A 19,644-nucleotide genomic window follows, 5' to 3' on the forward strand; every position below is an offset into this window, starting at 1 on the left:
TCATTCACATGAATGGCGGAACACGTAATATACCGATGGTTCGGAGCCGGAGTGGGAGCGCCTCTTGGCTTTCACTCACAGAGGGGGAAGTATAATCAGGGCATATGGACAGATGTTGCCTTTTTACATATAAATTACATGAGAATTTTCTCTTTGCAGAAGAATTAGACCCCTTGCACGTCTGAAGGAAGCTTGAACTTACATTTCATGGTGGATTTGCTACAGTGGAGAAGTATGCCATATGTGAATCCCCCATAACAATTCTAAAAAAAAGAAACGAGAGACAAGGGCACATAAGGTAGTACATGATAGTGTAGTGTGATGCAGTGACCCCTGTAACAGGTCGGGGGCGCTGCATGGTCTCCCCAGTGTGCACACAGAGGTGTATTGAGGCCATGAGAGTGCATGGCAGTTGCATGCATGGCTGTGGTCATAAGACAAAGTCCGGCATTGTGATGAATGGACGATATGTGTGTCGCAGAGGAGAAGACTCTGCGCTGCCAGCCTGAAGTGATGTGGTGTTCTGGGACCTATAGTCCCACAAGTATGTTGCATGTTGTGTAATAGTCATGGGAGGCTTGGCAGGGCTAGTTATGTGACATGGGCGGGAGAAACTAGCCACACACACCCACACTCCCACCCAGGGGAGTGGTTAAGGATATATAATGTGACCAGGGTGTGGGTCACATGTCCCTGTGTATGGTGGCTGTGAAAATCCTGTTTGAAGCCTGTGTTGGAAGACCTGGGAGGAGGCTTCCTGAAGAGCACAGGGTGGGGCTTCAGACCTGGTGGCCTGGGGTGTTTGACGGAGTCCTGAATAGCACCTGGAAAGGTCACATTCTGGTGTGTTGGGAGGTCCTGGGAGTAGGACCGGATCCCTGAAAAGCGCACAGTGGAACTGTTGGGGAAGCTACCGTCCTTCGGTGGGTCTGAACTGACTAAGATATGCCGCAAAGGCAAGCTGGCGATTCCAGTGAGGCAGCTTTCCCAGAGGACTGACAAGGAGTCAGCAGGTGGAGCAGGAGCTCCCGTCAGGTACTTGTACAGACTGTTGGTACTTGTGATATGAACTGTGTGGTAACCCACGGCAACTGGTCAGGAGAGGACCAGCGTGTTTAGTTGCTGCAAACCGTAATGTCGTATGTTGGTGCCTGTTGTGCTCCATGGACATTGGTGAAGTGTACGGCGTACGGACACCCATGATACTGGGCGAAGTGAGGCCCAGCATGCTTAGTGTCCGTGAGACAAAGCCGTGTTTGAAATGTACAAGATAAAGCTGCAAGTTATTATCACCAGTTGGTGCCTGTTGTGTTATGAAACGTGAACTGTGCATAACCCGGTTTATGACCCTTTAATAAATCGTATGGACTATTTTTGTGGTCAAAAATCGTGCCTGACTACGTCAATCCCGTGCCAAGCGAGTGTCCCCCAATACACTTAGTGAGAGCAATCTTACAGTAGAGAAAGTTAGGAAGAGGTAAGGGGGTGCTCACTTTACCAACTTGTAGTTTATCTTTTAGGACGGAGTCACACGAGTGATTACTCTTTAATGCTAGAGAATCAGAACGATGATACTAATGACACTCTGATCAAATTTTGTCAGAGTCTCAGCCTACTGTCATTTTACTGTGATCCGATTCTTTTGCAGACAATAGAGAAGATGGATAACTTAAATTTCTCCATTTTCTCAATTGTCTGAGTCCACAGATGTTGGAATACGTTCGGATGACATCTGAGTGCATTCCGATATTTCACACGCAGCCATAGATTTGTATGGGTGCGCATGATCTGAATTTCGGAGTCACTTGCAGCATTCTAATAGATATTTTTTTTCATGCTGAATCGGCATGAGAAAAAAAACAGCAGATCTGCACAGCCCCATAGTAGAAAATTGGGCCGAGTACTAATCGAAAATACATCAGATAGCACTCTGTCTTGTTATACGCTCTTGTGAGCGAATACTTAGAAGTTTGGTATGAACTTGAAATGCATAATACGTAGAGTTACTATTCAATACTGATGATTAAGGGAGCTTAGTCTCCAGAAACGCGTTGAGATTCTTACACATATGGTTCGTGCTGAAGTCTCTATCCTCTATGTTCAAAGTTTGTGAATAAAGAAAACTCTTTTTTCGGATTCGGTGAAGCTGGACATTTTTTTCTTTTTTGGACTATTTAATACTACCACAGCGTGGAACAACTACTTTTCCAGCAGCAGTGCTGTTAACCAGAAAAGTCCATCTCCTTTTACTCCTCAATACAAATCTTTTAACACTAGGCAGCTAAATCAATATAGGTATTATGGTGTTGCATTACATGTGAACTTGGCTGCAGTTAATCAGTGAAGGTCAGATGGAACTCATTATTCTCCTATGGCAATCTCCACTCCCCTCCTTCCCATAATAGATCCAGAGCGTAACTTTAAAATATCCACCCCCCCCCCAGGTCCTCTTCAACACATCAGAAATCCAGCCCTCTACTATGACTCACGGCCATATAAAAGAAAGCTAGAATACCATTTGAAAACTTTCGACAGCCCTCAGGAGTCCCCAGTTGCCTCTTTAATGCAAACAGCAACCATTCGTAGTTTTGTCAGCTGGATTGCATAAATTGGATTAAATTTTGGCATTGCTTTTCATCACGCTGACGGACACAGATCATACTTTTAGGACGTTGCACAGCAGAGGTAAGATTCATCATGAACAGGTTTTGAACCTATTGTATGAAAACCGAATATCCTGATGTGTCTGTGCTGTTTGTCAGACGCAGCTGAACAGTCGTGTTGCACAACTTGTTATGGTCACTTGCCAATTAGTTTTCTGTTACTTTACTTAGAACTGTAGTTTACACTACATAAGCAAATCATTACCTGAACGTTACATTTAGCTCTGTTATATTTGTATATATATTTAAAAATATTATTAAACCGGATCCTAATTGCAAGTATAGTATTATTATTACTATTATCATTAGAATTTGTAAATTGTTCCAATGTTGTTTATTCAAGGTGAGTAAAAGAGAATGACAATCCTACCGTGATTCTGACTTTCACAGTCTCTAGTATCGGTCACATTTTTGGCAAGCATAAATGAATCTGAAATATTGATTGATAATCCACAAATCTGTTGGAAGTGAAATATTTTTTTTATTGATTTAATAACGCTGTTGGAAACCATTGTTCATTGAGGTTAAATCGGAAGAAGGCAATGAGATTTTTCTTACTCCAGAAAGTAAAAGCAGCATGAAAAAAAATGACAACCGGAATGATTTACTGCTCCTACAACAGACACATTTCTTACGCTCCAGCAAACTGACATTTCCCATTGACTCAGAGCACTTCAGAAGGTCAAGCTGATCGTTGTCTATTGATGGTCTATAATGTGCATTTTATGACAGCTGTTACTATATTTTATACCAAATTTGCATCTAAATATTAGTGCTGCTGTATATATATAGCACATAATACCGGACCGCCAATAACATCCAAGCGGCACAATGTAGGGTATCATTATAGCCAATTATTCAGAATAAATAATGTGTTAAAGAGCCGCATAAATAAAAGGTACAGAAATATCAGGGGGTTTCATATACTTTGAGCAATTAGGGAAACAAATATACATATTTATCTAGGTTTAAATAAAATGATCCATACCAGGGGTGGACGCTTAATTTTCCCAAGGGCCCACTGAGAGTCCGTGCCTGCTGTGGAGGGCCGAACCAATAGGCTGAATGCAATTCTGCTTAATAAATTTATCACTCAATATTGAGCAGAATTAAGTTTGTTGATTACTACTGCTTATATATAGATAAAAAAATAAAACGGCAATATAGTTGTGAGGGGCATCTTATGTATTGGTTTTTGATTCATAATCTTTGGCATCTATGTTTCAATATCAAGTAGGAGGCAAAAACTGCTGTAATGAGTGAAGAGTTTTAATAAAATCTATTTTCTGAGGGCTGATCAAAGCTGATTGACACCCGGGATCAGGAGAAGAAATTTCCCCCTTTAGGGCAGATTGGTTATTCAATTTTTTTTTTTATGGTTCTAAACCCCTTCCTAGGACCATAAAGCCCATCTGACAATTGACAGATGGGCCAGTCCCTACAAAAGGGCCGCCCATGCTCCTCTTAAGGGGGCAAGCAGGAGCAGTAGGACTTTACAGCTGGAGGTGGAGAGGAGATTGATAAGGACCTGTCAAGAGGCACAAGAGAGGATGTGCGGAGCAGATCACTGATTGGCTGTTACTTCAGCTTGGACTGCTGAATAAGTATCTGCTTTGCGTCCTGCTTTTCGTTAAATTCAGTGGCTAGTAGCTATACAGGTCAGTAGCATACAGCATTTTTGTTGTGCTGGATCCACGTGGGTGACAGCAGGTGAGTATGGCAGAGTTTGATATTTTGGGGGAATCTAAGCCTCATTTTAACATTGTAATTAGTTTGGACAACCCCTTTAACAGCGCTTCGCTTTGGTTCATATGGGGAGTCCTAAGCATGTGTCTGTCATCCCCTATGTTGTATGTAATATATTAGCAAGTCCAGGGCCTTTTTTGGGGGGGGGAGGGGGGGGAATTTATGACACCATTATGGTTTGTCACAGGACTATCTACACACCTCAACATTGATATCGCAACACCAAGAAGGAAACCTCATGTAATTGTGGAAATGACAAGATGGACAGACATGTTAATGATACACAAATGATAAAAAAAAAACTATGCCGTCATATGCCAGCAGTGGATGTTGATAACGTGCCCAAGTGCATTCAGAGCGGGAGAACATTCCTGAGACAACCATTAAAAACCTCATTGACAGCAGTCAAGAGGTATAAGTGCAGGGATTTCTGTGTGTGGCAGGACGTGGCACTCATAGTAGTCAGAGTTGTGACCATAGCCTCGCCGGCACACCTGTATGACTGAAAGCTGGCGGCTTCCAGGAGGTATAAAGTTCATATTCTCCCTGTAGCTGCACTTTCAGTGCGGCAGGGCGCCTTTCTTTCCCTTTAACTCCTCCATAACCTTGCGAGTTTCCATTTTTGCCTCCCCTTATTCCAAGAGCCATAACATTTTTATTTTTCTGTCCCCATAGCCATATGAGGGCTTATTTTATTGGAAGACAAGTTGTACTTTTGAATGAGTTCATTCATTTTATAATGTGATGCACGGGAAGCCGTGATTTTTTTTTTTTTTAAGAGCAATTCTGCAATTGTTGTTTGGATTTTATTTACCATGTTCACTATATGGTAAAACTGACCTGGCAATATGATTCTCCAGGTCAGTGCGAGTACGCAGCAAACAAATTTCACTTATGTCGCCTGTTTCTGAGACCTGTGACATATTCATGTTTTGTAATATGGGGCTGTGTAAGGGCTTATTTTTTATGCCCTGAGTTAATGTTTTTATTTATACCATTTGGGGGTAGATACATTGTTTTGATCACTTTTTATTGCATTTTATTATTTTAAGTGGCATTTTGAAATGTTTCTCTTTAAGCTATTTACCGATCAGATTAATTCATTTTATATTTTGATAAATCAAACTTTTACAAACGCAGCGATACCAAGTATGTTTTTTTTTATTGTTTTATTTTTCATGGGGCAAAAGGTTTTTTTTCTTCATATTTAAAAAAAAAAAACTTTTTTCTTCTAAATTTTACTGAATTAAATAGTCCTCTTAGGGGACTTGAAGTTGCGATTATCCAGTCTTGTGCTATAACATCAGCAGAAATCACAATCTGGCTGTGCTGTCATGACAATCCATCAGTGCCCCGGTCACGTGATCACGGGGATGAATGATGCCCTTCCGGACGGCATGTGTTAAATCCCGCCTTCAGTGATTGACAGCGGGATGTAACTGGTTAACAGCTGCGGGCACCAATTTTTTTTCCCTGTTTATTATATATTTTTGTTTTTCAAAAAAATAAAAATAAAGATTCTATCCTATCAATTCAAGCATTTATCTTTATAGATAAAAAGAAGATAAAGCGGAAATAATAATCAAGCTGCGTAGGGAAATAAATCGTCACCTTTAATCCAACTAGTTAGATGCTGTGTCCAATTTCATGCGCATTATGACCCTTGTGATGTGGATTAGTTACAGAGCAGTTCTGTTTATCAGAGTGGGACTTTTTTCAGGAGGATGAGGGTAATAAGTCCTCTGGGTGAAGCTGTGAATGAAGCGAGTTATATTCATAATGATTATGAAATGTTACAGCGTTGTTGTTATGCGTTAAGTTGTGATTACATTTTAATTCAAGTTGTAACTCTAATTTTACGAACAATAGGCATAAATAGATTTAAGGTAATAATCACCATTTCCCGGTGAGGACAAAGGAGGATTAAACTCTTTAATAGTGGGATATGTGGTTTGAAAGAATTATGTTTATTAAAAGAAAAAATGTGGTACAGTTTTTACATTGATTTAAAACTAAACTGGTTGTTATAAAGTGTAGAAAGACAAATGCCTATGCATGCCGATTATCCGATAGGGTATGTGTGTTTGTGTCAGGGGTTTTGATCATTTTATTTCTATTTTTTCATCATTTGGATCTCAACATGTATATCGACATGGGCGTAACAATCAGGGTCGCAAAGGGCGAGATTGCAACAGGGCCTGTACGTTTAGGGGGCCCGCTGGACCAACCCCGTTTTATGCCAGATGCGCTTCCTCAGACACATAGTCAGCTCAGCTGAAATGTATTGCAATGCAGAGATCCACCAGCTCCCTGCACCGCAATAGTTATAGTGGCCTCCGACCTATTGGGCTTGCAGCTGATGTTGGTGTGCCCATCGTGGGAGATGCATGATGTCACTGCCATTACATTGTAAATTATTACAGGAAGGGGCCAGGATGGGGGGACATTTATAATACAGAACTGGTGCCAGGATGAGGGAACATTATTAAAGGAAGGGACCACGATGGTAGAAATTATTACAGGTGCATATAAATATGACTAACATGCTGGTGGGTGCCCCAGTGTAAAATTAGTATCGAGGCCCATAGGACTCTAGTTACGACACGGTTTTTCGAATCTGTAATTTCCTGAATGTTTACTTCTTGGTGTTACAATTACCATGTTGATGAGCGAATGTTTGCACATTTTACCAAAAGTGTCATATTATATTCTAGATAATAATCAAAAAAGAAAAAAAATCCTAAAATATAACTTTTAATTATACGGTTAAAATTCCCATATATTCACAAAAAACTCAATAGGGTCACTACAAATATCAGTTTTATGTTATGATAAACAGAGAAAAGAGAACGATTCTTATGGGTAAGGGGAGCGTCTTCGCACTCATTCACCCTACCTTGTCGAAGAGATTGGCACCCTAAGTTCGACATGGCACATGAGCTCAACTTTGACTATCTCTTAGTGACTCTTATGGGGATTAATTAATAAAACACCAACACAATCACCAAACAAATTGCTATAGTGCAATCTAGTTGCCTATATCTGATACATGACCATAATATCACAAGGTCATAAGCTCTAGGCATAAACAATTAGTAAATTCGTATCTGTTCTTGTGAACCCTAAATGGATATGGCAGAATAGTTGGTTATAGTGTCGTAACGTTAAGCCGTGAATTTAACAGTCATAGAAAAATATGATAACTGGCTTAAATCTATATACCAGACGATGTACTGAGAAAAAATGTGCAGTGAGTTCACATAAAAATTGTCTCCTTACACAATATAGGTATAAGCAAGGCATGACCTTGGGATTTTCCGTTTTTCCGTGTTCGTTTTTTCACTCCCCTCCTTCCCAGAACCATAACTTTTTTATTTTTCCATCAATATGGCCATTTGAGGGCTTATTTTTTGTGAAACGAGTTGTACTTTTGAACGACATAATTGGTTTTACCATGTCGTGTACTAGAAAGTGGGAAAAAAATTCCAAGTGCGGTGAAATTGCAAAAAAAAAAGTGCAATCCCACGCTGTGTTTTTGTTTGGCTTTTTTACTTGGTTCACTAAATGCTAAAACTGCCATTATGATTCTCCAGGTCATTACGAATTCATTGACACCAAACATGTCTAGGTTCTCTTTTATCTAAGTGGTGAAAAAAAATTCCAAACTTTGCTAAAAAAAAAAAAAATCAACATTTTCCGATACCCGTAGCATCTCTATTTTTCGTGACCTGCGGTCGGTTGAGGGCTTATTTTTTGCATTCCAAGCTGACGTTTTTATTTATACCATCTGTGTGCAGATACGTTCTTTTGATCTCCCCTTATTGCGGCATTATTGAATGCGGCGATACTAAATATGTGTAGGTTTGATTTTTTGATTGTTTTATTTTGAATGGGGCGAAAGGGGGGTGATTTAAACTTTTATATTTTTTTTTCACTTTTTTTCACTTTTTTTTTTTTACTTTTACCATGCTTATACAACAAATGCAGCAGCATCACCAACACCAGCAGCAGATACACGTACATCCAGAAGACGGTAAGACGAGCTATGCAAAAAAAAATGACCCAGGGTGATGATGTGGAGGTCTTTTTGACTGTATTCGAGGGGGTGGTGGAGCGTGAGAAGCTACCACCAGAGCAGTGGGCAGAGCTGCTGGCCCCCTATTTGACTGGTGAGCCCCAGAAGGCCCTGCAGGATGCTCAGGAGTATGCCAAACTAAAAATGGAAATTTTGGCACGTGCAGGAGTGATTATGTCAGTGAGAGCACAAAGGGTTCACCACTGGTCCTCTTGTGGGGACAAACCGCGTCGATCCCAAATGTATAACCTACTTCATCTGGTGCAAAAATGGCTGCAGCCATAATCCTCCACTCCACCCAGATGGTCAAGCGCGTGGTCATGGACAGGTTTGTGCACCCTCTTCCTAGGCTGGTGCAGACCTGGGTTGCCCAAGGAGATCCCCGAAATGCAGACAAACTGGTGGGCCTAGTGGAACGGTTTCAGATGGTAAAGAAGTTCTTAAGAAAGCCAGGGGGTGGTGCATCCTCATACTGGGGCACCCAGCAAGAACATGAGCCCCAAAAGAGGGGTAGTAAAGCCACCACAGGGGGAGTCCTAGATTCAAAGGGGTCACTGAGGGGTTTTCAAAGGCCACAGGTAAAGATTTGCTTTGCTGGAGATATTGTGGTCCTGGACATATAGCAGCCCATTGTCCCTTGTCCTCTGAAGAGATAGACTTTAGCCTAGGGAAGAGATGCTCCTACTATGCCTACCCCACCTGCAGTGTGGACTTTCAGGGGCTGCAGGTATGTCCCTTGTCCATAAGTGGGGTACTGGTGGCAGAACTTTGACCCAGGGAGTTTGGTGACCCTGATAAGGGCCACACTTTCCCATCAGTTGATCCCGGGATAACACATGGGTGTACATTGTATCTACGTGGACCCCAAAGACTATCCCTTTGCCAGAGTGTCGGTTAAAACAAGCTGGGGTACGGAGCCTCATGAGGTCAGGGTGGTCGAAGGTTTGCTGCACCCCGTGATAATGAGGGACTTCAGCCTTTCCTGGGACTTATGGGGAAGGCAGAGATATCAAAGGAAGCAGACAGGAGCCAGCCCAACCCTGTTGAAAACTCATCACAGTCGGAGATGAATGAGTCCCCCTTGTGTGTTCTGCATGGTGACGAGGATGAGATGGTAACGGTTATAAAAACCCCCAGCACCAAGAATGTTATGCAGTATATGTATGTATAATAGTTTCCATGTGAAATGCATCAGTCCACAGGCTGCGCCCCTGGACAAGATATTCTCTTTCTGACCTCCCCCCACCTTTGTAATTCCCACAGTAAATAGTGGCAGGCTCTGGCCCCCTGCGGCTATTGTAATGTATGTCTGGCCAGCTGTTTTCCTATTGGCCTGCCCTGTGTATCTGTGTTATATATTCTGTGTGCTGAAAATAAAGTGTGTTCTTTTAGACTGGAAATACCTGGGGTAGCAGTCAGCTTTTATATGCTCTCACGTAACCAAGGAATTTCAGCCAGCGTCCTTCATTCAGAATCCAGCAAAAGCAGCGTGGACCTCCTGAAACACGGGGTGGTACTGAAAGAGGTACCTGTTGTGAATTCTGCTTTTGAGTTCCTTCCAGTGGTTGTAGGTGGTAATGCAGTTGTTCCTGAGTTGCAGTCCTGGTCAGGTGTATCTGCTGATTGCAGTTCTGACTGGGGTATTTAGGTGTGCAGGATTCATTAGTCCTTGTCAGTTGTCCATGGTTCTGGGAGGTTTTGGATCTTTGTCTGGTTCCTCCTGCCTTGCTGCCAATTCAGCAAAGATAAGTGTCTGGTTTTTGTTTCTGTGGCACACATGCTGTGTGCTTAATAATTCTGTGCTATTCATTTGTTTTCTCTTGTCCAGCTTAGATTGTGTCAGTGTTTTCTCTGTCTTGTTGGATTCTCTGGAGTTGCAGATATACGCTCCACATCTTTAGTTAGATGGTGGAATTTTTTGTATTTTCTGCTGTGGATATTTTTGGAAGGGTTTTAATACTGACCGCTTAGTATTCGGTCCTATCCTTTCCTATTTTAGCTAGAGTGGCCTCTTTTGCTAAATCCTGTTTCCTGCCTGCGTGTGTCTTTTCCTCTACTACTCACAGTCAATATTTGTGGGGGGCTGCCTATCCTTTGGGGTTCTGCTCTGAGGCAAGGTAGAATTCCTATTTCCATCTATAGGGGTATTTAGTCCTCCGGCTGTGTCGAGGTGTCTAGGATTTGTTAGGCACACCCCACGGCTACTTCTAGTTGCGGTGTTAAGTTCAGGATTTGCGGTCAGTACAGTTTCCATCAACTCCAGAGAAAGTTTCATGCGGCTCCAAGGTCACCGGATCATAACAGGTACCCCAGCTTGTTAGACCCCATTACACTGGTGGCAGACAGCGGGATCTGATACCCCTTCTATAGGAGGAAAGGAATGAATGGAAGACAATTACCAGAAGTTAAAGAGGACTACATTAAAAGATCTGGTTGAAGCCCTAGGGTTAATCGCCAGCAACAACACAAAAGCGGATTTGATAGCAGCCATCATGGAACACAACAGTGCAGCGCCCCTCAATGTGAACGTGGAGGAGACTGAATTCCAGAGGGAGGTAAAGAACAGACTGGCGTTCTATGGCCCAAACCCTGCAGTAGAGATCATACGAGAGGTGATGGCTGATGTGCGTACTGATCTGAAGGAAAAGATGGCCGAGCGGACCAGGATAGAGCTGGCCAAGATGGAGATGGCAGGACGGACCAAAGTGGAACTGGCCAAGATGGAGATGGCAGAGCGGAGAGAGGATAGTCAGCGAGCAGGGGGAGCTCTGGCTTCCGCCCAGGTACCTTCAACAGTAAGCCACAAAAAGATCCAGTATAATGCCTTCCAACAGTTGGGGGAGGCAGAGGAAGACATTGATGGCTTTCTGCAGGACTTTGAGCGGCAGTGTGCCCTTCATCAAGTGAAGCCGGAGGAACGGGTTCAGATTCTGTCCAGCAAGCTGACAGGCCGGGCAGCGGACGCCTATCGCACGGTACCTGATGAGGACTGTATGGACTATGAGCGGATCAAAGAAGTGATCTTGGCCCGGTATGCGCTGACACCAGAGGCATACCGCCAAAAGTTCCGCGGACTTATAAAACGAGTAACCGATACCCACACTGATTGGGCCTGTAAATTACGGCGGTCACTGCTACAGTGGGTACAAGGGAGCCAAGCAACCACTAAGGAGGACGTCCTCCAGCTCTTCTTGTTAGAACGATTCTTTAATGGACTAAACCCTGAGACACAGGAATGGCTTCGGGACAGGCGGCCAATGACTCTTGAGGAAGCCGCTCGTCTGGCCGATGAACATCATGACGCCAGGAGGCCTCAGTTGTCAGGATCAAAGATGGACACTAGGGGTCCATCCATGGACTTAGAGGGACCCAAACCACCGAAGATTGTAGGGGGACCAGCTAGAAACCCGACCTACCACAGTTCCCCTGAGGCGCGATGCCACACCTGCCATCAGCTGGGCCACCTGCAAAGACAATGTCCCAACCAGACTCAGCATACCCAGTGGCCAAAGGCGGGAACAGCTACCTTCCGCCAGGCCGCTGTACACTGCTACCAAGGCGAAGCTGACCCGACATTGGGGGCTACGACTAACCAAGGGGTGGAAGAGATGGAGGAAGTGCTGCATGAAGTGGACCCCGTGCAGGCAGCCTGGGCAGATAATCGACAACAGCATCGACAGGTCATGTGGGTTAATGGAAAACGTATGCAGGGACTAAGAGATTCAGGGGAAACTTTGACCCTTGTGAAGCCTCATCCCGTCTGGGCCCAAGAGAAGACGGACCGGAGAGTGGCAGTCCGTGTAGTAGGGGAAGCCATACATCGACTGCCCACTGCCAGGATTCACATGAACTGGGGAGTCGGGGATGGCCTTGTTGAGGTCAGCTTGATGGAGGATTTGCCTGCAGACGTCTTGCTGGGAAATGACTTGGGGTCCATGTTGTCTGCCTTCTCGGTTGCCCCTCTGGCTGAGACATATCCTGTGACCACCCGGAGACAAGCTCGAGCTGCGGAGGCGCAATCACACTCAGAGGAGGCCCAGGTAAGACATTCCAGCCCTACACGTATTCCCATAGCCAGACACATTTCTTGGGCCACCCCAGATGAATTTAAGAGGGAGTTACTTGAGGATCCTTCATTGGAGGGATATCGTGGGAAGGCATAGGAGGGGAGAGGGGTACTGGAATACTGGAAGGGGAACAGTTTATATGGAAGCAGGGACTCCTCTACCAGATCACAGAGCAGCACCACACAGGGACGAGCCCCACTATAAAATGACAGCTGGTAGTTCCCAAGAAGTATAGGCAGGAGTTACTGCGAATCTCTCATGACATACCCTTGGCCAGGCACTTCGGCGTCAGTCGCACCAGGCATCGTCTGACGCAAAACTTCTTTTGGCCGGGGGTAACCTATGATGTTCGTCAATACTGCCAGACCTGTGACAGTTGCCAGCGCATTGGCAAGAGGGGAGATTGATGCAAGGCCAAATTACGCCCCCTCCCCATTGTGGAGGAAACATTTAGCCGAGTAGCGGTCAATCTGATAGGGCCGTTAGCCAAACCCAGTCCGTCAGGGAAAGGTATATATTGACAGTGGTAGATTATGCCACACGGTATCCAGAGGCGGTTGCGTTACCTAACATACTGGCAGAGACGGTGGCGGCTGCCTTGCTCCAGGTTTTCTCACGGGTTGGATTTCCCCGGGAGATTATCTCAGACCAGGGTACCCAGTTTACAGCAGAGGTGACCAACCAACTGTGGAAGCTGTGCGGCGTAAAGTCCATTAGAAGTGCCCCGTACCACCCGCAAACCAATGGGTTGTGTGAACGCTTTAACGGGACGTTAAAACAACTCATTGGGATTTTTACCAGGACCTACAGGGACTGGGAGAAATTCTTGCCTCACCTCCTGTTTGCCTATCGAGAGGTGCCCCAAGAATCCACGGGGTTCTCCCCATTCGAACTGGTATACGGGAGACGGGTAAGGGGACCCCTAGACTTAGTGCTAGAACACTGGGAAGGGGAGGGCCTCATAGAAGGGGTTCCTATTTTACCCTATGTGCTGGAATTCCGGGACCGCTCACAGGAGCTGACCCAGGCTGTACGTGGGAACATGCAGGTGGCCCAGCGGCGCCAGCGCGTATGGTACGATCGGAGGGCCAGAGAGCGCACCTTGGAAATAGGGCAGAAGGTCCTGGTGTTAGAGCCCACTAGGCAGAACAAGTTCCCAGCTGCATGGCAGGGGCCCTACCAGGTAGTGGGGAAAATAGCCGACACCACCTATAATGTCGCCAATTGTGACGACCCCAGGGTTATCCGCATGTTCCACGTGAATATGCTGAAGCCCTATCGGGAGCACCCTGAAGAGGTAGTGGCCATCTGTGCACCTGAAGCAGAGGATTTAGCCGGACTTCCCTTGCCTGATGTCTTAGGGGAGAGGACTCAGTCTAAAACATGGGACCAGGTACACTGGGGTGAAGACTTAGGTCCCCAGGAGAGACAGCAGGCGGAGGAGTTGTTGAGGCAGCGACAGAGGATGTTTTCGGGGAAACCCAGGTACACTCACCTGGCACAACACAAGGTTGCGACCCAGGATCAGACCCCCCTGCGACAACCCCCCTTCCGCATCCCTGAGTCTGTACGAGAAGGGATGCGACAAGAGATACAAGAGATGTTGCGTTTAGGGGTCATTGAAGAGTCAGAAAGTCCCTGGGCATCCCCCGTAGTGTTAGTGCCCAAGAAGGATGGGACTACACGGTTTTGTGTAGACTATCGTAAGCTCAATGAGAAAACAGTGACGGATGCGTATCCCATGCCGCGTGTGGATGACTTGTTAGACCGGTTGGCAGGGGCAAAGTATTTGACCACCATCGATCTATGCAAAGGCTACTGGCAGATTCCCCTTAGTCCTGATGCTATTCCCAAGTTGGCATTTGTCACCCCGTTTGGCTTATTCCAGTTTTGAGTTATGCCATTCGGGATGTAGACTGCCCCGGCGACCTTCCAGAGGCTGGCTGACCGGCTTCTGGATGGTCTCCAGGACTATGCGTGTGCCTACCTGGATGACATCGCCATCTACAGCGCGACATGGGAAGAGCATCTAAATCACCTAGAGACAGTATTGGACAGGATGCACAAGGCCGGAATCACCCTGAACCCAAACAAGTGTCATGTGGGCAAAGCAGAGGTTCAGTATTTAGGGTATTGGGTGGGAAGTGGGAAACAGAGACCAGAACCAGCCAAGATTGAGGCCATAGCCAAATGGCCCACCCCACGCACTAAAACCCAGGTCATGGCGTTTCTAGGGACAGCGGGGTATTACAGGAAATTTGTTCCCAATTACAGCAGCGTGGCCAAGCCCCTCACTAATCTGACCCATAAGAACCAACCCCGCCAGGTAACCTGGACCCCAGAGTGTGAGGAAGCCTTCCGCCAGCTAAAGGACGCACTCACCAATACCCCTGTATTGGCCGCACCCGATCCAACTAAACGTTTCCTGGTCCACACAGACGCTTCTATGTTTGGATTGGGGGCAGTACTGAGCCAAGTCGGGCCGAACGGCCAAGAACACCCGGTAGCTTACCTGAGCCGGAAACTACTGCCCCGTGAAGTGAGCTATGCGGCCATCGAGAAGGAGTGCCTGGCAATAGTATGGGCACTCAAAAAGTTACAACCATATTTGTATGGATGACAATTTTCCCTCCTAACGGACCATAATCCCCTGGTCTGGCTTAATCGGGTCTCCAGAGACAACGCCAGATTACTGCGGTGGAGTTTAGCGCTACAACCTCTGGACTTCACCATCCACTACAGACCCGGCAAACAAAACGGTAACGCCGAAGTCGACAAACGGAACTCGTACCAACCCCATAAACTTCGGTCATCCCCAAACCGATCCGTTAAGGATCAGACTATGTATGCCGATCGCGTCGCTGAAAAGGGGAGCCGTGTTACAGAACCCCCCAGCACCAAGAATGCTATGCAGTATATGTATGTATAATAGTTTCCATGTGAAACGCATCAGTCCACAGGCTGCGCCCCTGGACAAGATATTCTCTTTCTGACCTCCCCCCACCTTTGTAATTCCCACAGTAAATAGCGGCAGGCTCTGGCCCCCTGCGGCTATTGTAATGTATGTCTGGCCAGCTGTTTTCCTATTGGCCTGCCCTGTGTATCTGTGTTATATATTCTGTGTGCTGAAAATAAAGTGTGTTCTTTTAGACTGGAAATACGTGGGGTAGCAGTCAGCTTTTATATGCTCTCACGTAACCAAGGAATTTCAGCCAGCGTCCTTCATTCAGAATCCAGCAAAAGCAACGTGGACCTCCTGAAACACGGGGTGGTACTGAAAGAGGTGCCCCAGCTTGTTAGACCCCGTTACAGTAACCAATGAGACAAATTCCTGAACTGGGGATTTCTGGTGGGAGTTTTGTGACTGCCCAAATGCAGGACTTGACCTTTAAACATGTACTGGAAAATGTGACTGCGATAAAGCGGGTTGCCCAAGAGCTGGGGGCAGACACCAGGTTCCCGTACTTTGCACTCAATGGTGAGTTGCTATATTGGGTCACTAAACAGGGAGGGGAAGTATTAGAGCAGCTGTTAGTCCTGGGACCCTATAGACGTAGGGTACAAGATCTGGCCCATGCTCATGTCTTGGGGGGCACCGAGTTGTAGATAAGACCCAAGAACGAGTCCTTCAGAGGTTTCACTGGCCTGGGTGTCTCAGGGACATTGTTAATTTCTGCCGATCCTGCCCTACCTGTCAGCTAACTGCCCTTGTATCCCACTTCCGCAGTCCTCTAGTTTCATTACCCATAATTGAGATCCTATTTGATCGGATTGCAATGGACCTGGTCGGGCACTTAGTTAAGTCCGCCAGGGGTCATCAATACATCCTGGTGGTAATGGACTACGTTACGCAGTACCCAGAAGTGGTACCACTGAGAAACTCCTCCACCTGGAGTATAGCACGAGAGCTAGTCCATATTTTCTCCCGGATGGGCCTGCCGAAGGAGATCCTGATGGACCAGGGGACACCGTTTATGTCCAAGGTGATGAGGGAGTTGTGCAAGGCCCTCCAGATTACCCAATTTACAATGTTGGTGTGCCATCCACAGACATACAGCCTGGTGGAGAAGTTCAGTAAGACCTTGAAGTTTCATGCTGAAGAAGGTCATGGAGAAGGATGGCCAAGATTGGGATTGCCACCTACCATACCTACTGTTCTCCATCAAGGAAGTCCTACAGGACCCTACGGGGTTCTCATCGTTCAAGTTGTTATACGGACGGCACCCCCCGGGACTTCTGGATGTTGTGAAGGAGACGTGGAAAGCAGAAGTTACACCCCACTGGAGCATCATCAAGCATGTGGCCCAAATGCAGGACCAAGTCGCAAGGTTGATGCCGATTGTGAAGGAGAGTCTCCACCAAGCACAAAAAGCCCAGGTAGACCCTTGCTACAACCAGGCCACGAGGCTGAGACAGTGTAGCCCGGGGACTGGGTGCTCGTGTTGATCCCTACCATGGAAGGCAAATTCCTGGCGAAGTGGTAAGGGCCATACGAGGTGGTCGAGAAGTTGAGTGATGTCAACTATAAGGTCTACCAACCAGGGAAGGAAGCCATACCAAGTGAACCACATTAACCAGCTGAAACCGTGGCGAAACAGAGATCCGTTAGAAGCACCGTGCCTAGGGCCCATCCTGAAGCCAAGGTCAAGGATGTCACAGTGGCAGAGACACTGTCGCAGGCCTAGAAATAATAGTGCCATGAGCTGCTTCAGCGGAACCGAGACCTTTTTTCTGAGTTACCAGGATGTACGCAGGTGGTGGAGCACGAGATCCTAACTGAACCACGTATGAGGATGAACCAAAGGCCATATCGGATTCCTGAAGCTTGCCACGAGGTGATCTCCCAGGAGGTGAAGAGAATGTTTAGCCTGGGTGTCATCAAGGAGTCAAAGAGCGGCTGGTCCAGCCCAATTTCCTGGTGCCGAAGTCAAATGGAAAGTGGAGCTTCTGTAACGATTACAGGAAGCTCAGTGAGGTGTCCAATTTCCACGCATATCCGATGCCCCGGGTTGATGAGCTTATTGAGAGGCTAGAGTCAGCCAGGTACATCACCACCCTGGACCTAACAAAAGGGTACTGGCAAATTCTCCTGTCTCCAAGTGCCAAGGAGAAGATACACCTGACGGGTGCTTTCAATATACCAGGATGCTGATCAGATTACAAGGAGCCCCAGCTTTCTTCCAGAGGGCTATGGACCAGATACTAGTCCCACACAAGAAGTATACAGCCGCTTACGTGGTCAACACTGTGATCTTCAGCCCAGATTGGGGAAGTCACCTGCAGAAGGTCCAGGCAGTACTTGGTGCACTAAGTAAAGCGGGGTTTACCATAAACCTAAAGAAGTGCACCCTCGAGAAAGAGAAGGCTACATCGTTGGAAGGGGCGAAATAAAGCTGCAAGTAGACAAAGTGGATGCAATCCAAAAATGGCCACAGCCGGTCTCCAAAAAGCAGGTTAGGGACTTTCTGGGAATTGTGAGATATTATCGGCGATTTATCCTGAACTTCGCCATGATAGCTGCCCCCTGACTGATCTTCTCAAGGACACAAAGTCAACGATGGTCAAATGGTCCTCTGAAGCGGAGAAGGCATTCCAGGAGTTGATGCTCATCCTGAGCCGACAGCCAGTCTTGGTCACACCAGACTTCACAAATGAGTTTGTGCTCCAGATGGATGCCTCCGAAGTCAGTTTAGGAGCTGTGCTGTCCCAGGTAATAGATGGCAATGAACACCCAGTTCTATACCCGAGTAGGAAACTCTCCTTCTGTGAGAACTATGCCATCGTGGTGAAAGAGTGCTTGGCCATCAAGTGGGCAATCGACACCCCAAGATATTACCTATTAGGCAGAAGGTTCAGGCTAATATCTGATCATGAAGACACAAAAGAGAATAGTAAAACCAAAAACACTCAGTTTGAAAAAATGTTGCAGTAATCCGCAAGTGCTAGTGAAAGATGTAAAAAACAGGGTATTTGGTTGATACGTTTTTTGCAAAAAATGTATACTAAGCTGCTCTACCAATCTTCACGGTATACCCTTATCAGAGCAGTCCTAACTAATGTATGCAATCCCTATCTGATGTATTTAAAAACCTGATCATCTGTATATAACCTGTGTGAACAGGGTTCAGAGAGGAAAAATCCATGTGTGCATACAGGGTAGAACAGCTTTTGTGCAGATAGCCCAAGAGGAGTGGTGGAACTCCCCAGTCTTGTAGACACAAGAGAACAATTATGGAAACAGGAACACATGGGCTACTTGCACATGTTTTTGGTTTTACTATTCTCTTTTTTGTCTTCAGGTTTCTTGGTGGTGTGTGAACATGATCATACAGACTTGTTCACTGTGCAAGTAGCCCATGTGTTCCTGTTTCCATAATTGTTCTCTTGTGTCTACAAGACTGGGGAGTTCCACCACTCCTCTTGGGCTATCTGCACAAAAGCTGTTCTACCCTGTATGCACACATGGATTTTTCCTCTCTGAACCCTGTTCACACAGGTTATATACAGATGATCAGGTTTTTAAATACATCAGATAGGGATTGCATACATTAGTTAGGACTGCTCTGATAAGGGTATAACGTGAAGATTGGTAGAGCAGCTTAGTATTCATTTTTTGCAAAAAACGTATCAACCAAATACCCTGTTTTTTACATCTTTTACTAGCACTTGCGGATTACTGCAACATTTTTTCAAACTGAGTGTTTTTGGTTTTAATATCTGATCATGCATGCCTGAGATGGCTGAGGGAAAAGAAAGGGAAGAATGCATGGGTAACTAGGTGGTTTCTGGCGCTCCAGAACTTCACTTTCCATGTCGAACACAGGCCAGGGAGGTTGCATGGGAACGCAGATGCCCCAGTGCTCTGAATGCTTAGCTCTGTATAACCCCACCCACATCTGATTGGCAGCTTTCAGTGTACACTGAACATTGGCAGAAAGCTGCTAGTCAGTGATGGGGGCGGGGTTATACAGAGCAGGAGGACTTCATGGCACAAGTCTGTCCTGTCATAATAACCTCCTGCTGATTTATTGAAACAACAACAAGCAGTCCAGTAGGTGACACATCGCTGGATTAAGGGTCACTGTCCCTACAT

General features: G+C 45.9%; 1 protein-coding gene across 5 annotated transcripts in view; it reads left to right on the forward strand.

The window, feature by feature from the left end:
- The first annotated feature begins 2,489 nt into the window (after nucleotides 1–2,489).
- Nucleotides 2,490–19,644, forward strand: part of CAPN6 (calpain 6) — a 160,754-nt gene continuing 143,599 nt past the window's right edge. For 3 of the 5 annotated variants that reach the window (XM_069747120.1, XM_069747121.1, XM_069747122.1), the window contains exon 1: nucleotides 2,511–2,685. The gene's annotated coding sequence lies outside the window, so the exon portion shown is untranslated. Of the gene's footprint in view, nucleotides 2,686–19,644 lie in introns of all 5 variants that reach the window. The other 2 variants (XM_069747119.1, XM_069747123.1) reach the window with 2 other exon arrangements.

The sequence above is a fragment of the Ranitomeya imitator genome, chromosome 2, assembly GCF_032444005.1.
Source record: "Ranitomeya imitator isolate aRanImi1 chromosome 2, aRanImi1.pri, whole genome shotgun sequence".
In the NCBI taxonomy this organism is placed as follows: Eukaryota; Metazoa; Chordata; class Amphibia; order Anura; family Dendrobatidae; genus Ranitomeya; species Ranitomeya imitator.